Source organism: Scyliorhinus torazame, chromosome 7 (genome assembly GCF_047496885.1).
Source record: "Scyliorhinus torazame isolate Kashiwa2021f chromosome 7, sScyTor2.1, whole genome shotgun sequence".
NCBI classification, from domain to species: domain Eukaryota; kingdom Metazoa; phylum Chordata; class Chondrichthyes; order Carcharhiniformes; family Scyliorhinidae; genus Scyliorhinus; species Scyliorhinus torazame.
The window spans coordinates 27,377,433-27,383,432 of record NC_092713.1 but is presented as its reverse complement, the minus strand read 5'-3'; positions in this window follow the sequence as shown (position 1 = coordinate 27,383,432).

The following is a 6,000-nucleotide window of genomic DNA, read 5'->3' as shown; positions in this document are numbered from 1 at the left end:
AGCCTGTTTAAAGCTGATTGAAAATTCACCTTCTTCTAAACCAAACAGCAACTTTTAAGTTAATTAACTAAATAAAAGAAAGACTAAACTTTAGATAAAAATGAAGCCTTATACTCCCTCGGTCACCAAACTCTCACTATCGCACTCAAAAAGCACCAAATTCAGCACTCAGTGCAAACAAAGTCTGCACTGTAGGGGATCACTTTTATACTGTGAATCTAGCCTCTGAAAAACTGGCCTAATCCAATTAACTAATTAACAAGCTCCAGCTGCAAGTGCCTAGAAGTAGAAGCCTGTTTAAAGCTGATTGAAAATTCACCTTCTTCTAAACCAAACAGCAACTTTTAAGTTAATTAACTAAATAAAAGAAAGACTAAACTTTAGATAAAAATGAAGCCTTATACTCCCTCGATCACCAAACTCTCACTATCGCACTCAAAAAGCACCAAATTCAGCACTCAGTGCAAACAAGGCAAGGGAACATGAATGAGGTGTATAAAATTATGATGGGCGTAGATAGAGCAGACAGGAAGAAACCTTTCCCCTTGGTGGATGGATTAATGACCAGGGGGCATAGATTTTCTTTTTTTAAGTTAGAGTACCCAATTCATTTTTTCCAATTCAGGGGCAATTTAGTGTGTTCAATCCACCTACCTTGCACATCTTTGGGTTGTGGGGGCGAAACCCACGCAAACACGGGGAGAATGTGCAAACTCCATACGGACGGTGACCCAGAGCCAGGATCGAACCTGGCACCTCGGCGCCGTGAGACTGCAGTGCTACCACTGCACCACCATGTTGCCTTCAGGGGGCATAGATTTAAGGTAAAAGACAGGAGGTTTAGAGGGAATGTGAGGAATACCTTTTCACCCAGAGGGTGGTGGGAGTCTGGAACTCGCTGCCTAAAAGGGTGGTGGAGACAGACACCCTCAAAACATTTAAGAAGCATTCAGATGTGCATTTGCAATGCCAAGGCAGACAGGCCAAGTGCTGGTAAATGGGATTAGAATAGTTAGGTGGTTGTTTTTGACTGGCGCAGACGCGATGGGCCGAAGGGCCTTTACGACTATGAAGATCAGAATTTACCATAACGGCTAGAGAGATGAACCTGAAGCTAAACAAGAAAAAAATTGTAATTGAATATGCCTGAAGTCAAGTACAGAGGTGACATACTGACAACAAAAGGTCTTCGCCCAGGTCCTGACAAGGTGAAAACTGTTGCAGTGACCAACAGATGCGAAAGCAGTTCAATAATGTGTTGGATTTGTGAACTATTTAGCAAACCTTTTGCCTAATTTGTCAGACTGTGAACCATTACGCAAGCTCACTGCCAAAGATGTGCAGTGGTATTGGGACACAGAACGAGAATCAGCAATTACTAAAATCAAACTACCACTGATAATGCCAGCATTGACGTACTATGATGTCAATGATGAAGTCACCTTGCAGTGTGACGCCAGTGGAACAACCCTAACGCAGTAAGGACAACCAATCGCATTTGCATCCAGGGCATTAACACAAACGTAACAACATGCCACTCAGTGTCTGGCTATTGTTTTTGCTTGTGAACATTTTCATCAATACCTACTTGGGGGAGACAAAGTAACAGTGGGGTCCGGCCACAAGCCACTTCAAAGCAGTTGTCTCAAACCGCTACTATCTGCTCCAAAGCATCTGCAAAGAATGTTACTTCATTTACAGAGATATCAGCCAGATGTGACATACTAACTAGCAAGGGCAACAGATGCCGAGTGCTTCCCATGAAGAAAGTTTTTTTTGAATTGTTCCAATGCAGGGGCAATTTAGTGTGGCCAATCCACCTACCATGCACATCTTTGGGTTGTGGGGGTGAAAATCACGCAGACATGGGGAGAATGTGCAAACTCCACATGGATAATGACCCGGGGCCAGGATCGAACCCGGGTCCTCGGCGCATGCCCATGAAGAAAGTTGAGGATGCTACAACAGAATGTGAAATCTTCCAGATGCACCATGAGGCAGCATCTCGACATGCTTTGGAAGTCATTATGTAGCCTGATGGGTATTCATAAAGACACCAGCAAAGTGAAAACACCAGCAAAGTCTAATGGTTAAAAAGGTTAACTCTATATCAGCATAAGTAACATAAACAGTGGGGTCTGCAGTGAAAAACAGGATGTGCAGCCAGGAAGTAAGCATAGGAGCTGATTGGACAATGACTGTTGCTATGCATTGGACAGACAGTAATTAAACACAGACCCCCCCGTGTGTCGTGCTCCTGAGAAGAAATATGACCCCTGAGTGAGCCACAACTCTTTGAGCATTCATGACCAGAAAAGACATTGATTGATTTGTGCTGCCCTGTGAGTACGTGACTGGAAGCATGAGCGAGATCTGTAGAAAAAGGAGACTCAGAGACTTCTGAAGTGATAACCCGCAGGAATAACCATCATAAGAAGCCATGACCTGGGTCCAGAGAAGACATTGGGATCCACTCTGATCACCTCGCCTTTTAATGGGCGACATTTAGGTTGAAGCCGTGGGTTTTGATACTGTGTGCATCAGAGCTTTTGTTACTTTGCATAATGGATTTTGATACAGTCTATGATAGAACCTCTCTTTTAATAGTGATACACATTGGAATTTTTATATTGTGTTTCTTTAAGAAGTGATTTGATTCAAAGTTAAAGATGCTGTGTTTATCAATCAATTGGAGCAAGGTTCCCAGTCAACAATCAATCCAACAGAGATTGGGTGGGATTTTCCGGCCCTTCCGGGGTGGGATCTTAAGGTCCCGCTGAAGGCATTGACACATGCCAAGTGGGCTCCCATGATTAGGCAGGCCATATAGCTTGTGGGAGTCATTTCCTAGCATTCCGATCGCACCTTGATGCCTGAACACTGTGTGGGAGTCAACAACGCACACGCAGCAGCCAACATGTGAACACCCAGGGGATGGGACACAGCTCTCGGGACATGATCGCGGCCGGAGGGTAGGTGAGCGCGCCGCGGGGAGGGGGGATGCCTGGAGTGCCATGCAAATGCTCCGGGGGTTCAGCCTGCATTGCGGAAGAAAGTGACAGAGGCATCATAATGTTTGTGCAAAGAGTTATTTAATGTGCTGTTAAATATCCCATTCTCAATAGTGCCACCCACCCAACTCCCCGGCCCTCAACTTCACCCGCTCGCCACCCCTATCTAACCACTCCCCCTACCCCGGTGCGCTTAGTGATGCTCAACGTGCCTGGCCCTCCCAGATCTACCACTATGTCTTGGTGTTTCCCCAGAATGCACATCTGAGATGGAGGAAACCAGTTGCTTAGCTCATCCTATGGCCTTCAATGCCCCTGGCACGTGTCCTCTGGGGGCTCTAGGGCCGGAGGGCCCTGGCTCACTTGTCGACATGCACAGCTGTGCTGCCCTGTCCCGTGTGCTGACCCTCATAAGGGGCGTGGAACTCGGGGGAGCTGGTGGCCACCTTCGCCACTCCATGGGACGAGCCCGGGTTGGCACTCAGCGGCGCCTCCTCCCGGTCGGTGCCCATTGGGTCCTGGGGTTCACCTTGGAATGAAATGGCAGCTGGTTGGGGCCCCTGGTGCCCCTGCATCATCTGTCTCTGCCAGTGCTGGTGGTTCCCGATGGTCCGCATCATCGTGTCGATTCCCTCAGCGATGCTCCTCAGTGACTGGGACATATCCCCCAGTCACTGGGACATGCTCTGCAGTGCCTCAGCCATGCCCACCTGAAACTAGGACAAGTTCCACAGTGCCTTGGCCATTCCCATCTGAGAACGGGACATGTCCCACAGAACCCCATCAATGTTGGCCTGGTACTGGGTGATATCCCCAGTGAGGCAAACATGCTGCCAAGACCCTCAGCCATGGTATCACTGACTGCGCAATGCCTTGGATACCTTCACTCATGGTGCCGACGTCATGCACCAGAATCTCCACTGCGGTCGTCACCCTAGCAGTGTTGGCCTCGGTGCCTTGCATTGCTGGCATCATCGCATGTACCCATAGCCTCTGGGACTTCTCCAATCGGCTATGGATCTGCTGGAGTGATGCTGATACCTCCCTTTAAACATCCAGGTTGGTCCCTATCATCCCCATCAGCCCCGGGTAACTCTGTTTCAGAGACTCAGCATTGGGTTAGGACCCAGCTGGGTACAGGGATCCAGCAGACCTCCGACTGCTGTCTTGCCTGGAGGTTCCTGCCTCCACCAGATGTACATCAGCAGCAGTGTGGTGCTCACCAGATTGTGCCCCAGAAGCCTGACCACTATTTTGAGTGGGGTTGACAGCTATGCCGTGGCTGTAACAGTTGCATCCTCAGAGCTCTCCTCCGAGGTGTTCTCCCCGGAGTCAGGAGATGGGCCGCGCCGTAGGCTGTTGGACCTGCGGGAGAATGGACATGTGGTCAGTGGGAGGGATGGGTCAGTCAGTAAGGCATTAACAATTCACATTTGACAGGTCCTCCGGGAGAAGCCTGGTGGTCCCTCATCTCTGCGGCGTCTGACAGCCTCTGTGTTGACGACCACCCTGTCAGTCACACCAGTCACCTCCAGGGCCCACTCCTCGAAGGAGGTGGAGGATTCTCAGGTCTGGCACCCCACCACCAGTCTAAGCCCTCTCCTGCCGATTCTGGGAGAGCTTTTCCTGAGGGGACATAGAGAGGGCATCGTTAGCCACATGCGAGGTTCACAGTTGTGGGGGAAGTGTGAAGGGAGGGTTGGGGTGGAGGGATGGTTGAAGGGATGGGTGTAGGGAGTACTGAAGGGGGAGGGGGATGGAGGGGGGGTTGGGGGTCGCTTGGGGGGATGCACCCTTGGGGGGTGGGATATTGGTGTTTACTCACTCTGGCTGCCCGGTGTAGATCGTTGACCTTCTTCCGACACTGGTCACACGTCCCGAGCTGAATGCTGCCGTCACCTCATCCCAGGCAGCACTGGCTGCCTTGTGGCTCACCCTCCAGGACCCTCGGGGGAACAGAACATCCCTCCTGGCCTCCACTGTGTCCAGGAGCCTCCCCAGATCAGCATCTCCCAATCTTGGGGCCGGTCTCCTGGGCGCAATTGTTGCGAGCTGGCTGGGGTTGGCTGAGCAAGTGAAGCCCAAGTGCTGCTTGATGTTGTTAGCTGGGGGCTGGCGAGCGCAGCCCTGGTGAATCAGCTGGAGCGCAGGCATTCAGGGCGAGAAGCCCGTGAGGCCTCATTGAGTTGACCAATTAGTTGAATAGTGTTGCCGGCCTTGCTGGGCCGAGCACCAGGAAACTTGCAGCAATTCCTGCTCGCTACAGCAGTTGGAAATTTTTCCGGAGAATCGCGCCCTATGTCTGCAATGCATGTGTAGAGAATAAACAAGAATAAACTAACAGTTTGTTAATGCAAAAGAACAATTGTGATGTAATAACTCAGTTACACATGATAGAGCATACCAAGTTGTCTGCTGTTCATTCTGGAAAGGGGGATATTTGGGTTTTGAAATGCAATCATTGCTAAGTGCCCGACCTGGCTTGCTATATTAATGTGACCTCTGCCAAGAGGGAATGTCTGGGGGCAGTCATGCTACATACAAGTTCAAATGAAACTGTAGTCTTTGAGCTCGTAACACCGAACGTGACATCAAAACAAACCTGTTGGACTTTAACCTGGTGTTGTAAGACTTCTTACTGTACCCAACGTTAGACCAGGAAATTGGAAACCAACTATAATGTGATACTATTGTTCAACTGAAAGCAGAGTAGACCACAGATCAAATGTGGAACCTTCTTGGCTTCTATGGACCAGTTCCACAACAGGCGGATATTCTTACTGAGTCACCAAAGAAACCCAAATTGAACAAAGAACTAAAAGTTTCAGAAGCATGCTTTTTTGCTGCACCAAATCAGAGCTTACAGTCTGTTACACAGCCAACTCTCAGAGAAAACGTTTCTTGCAGTAAACATTTAATTATACATACGGTTTTCTAGCTTTTATGTATGATACAGAAATGGCAGTAACCAAACTTGTACATTGCAGAG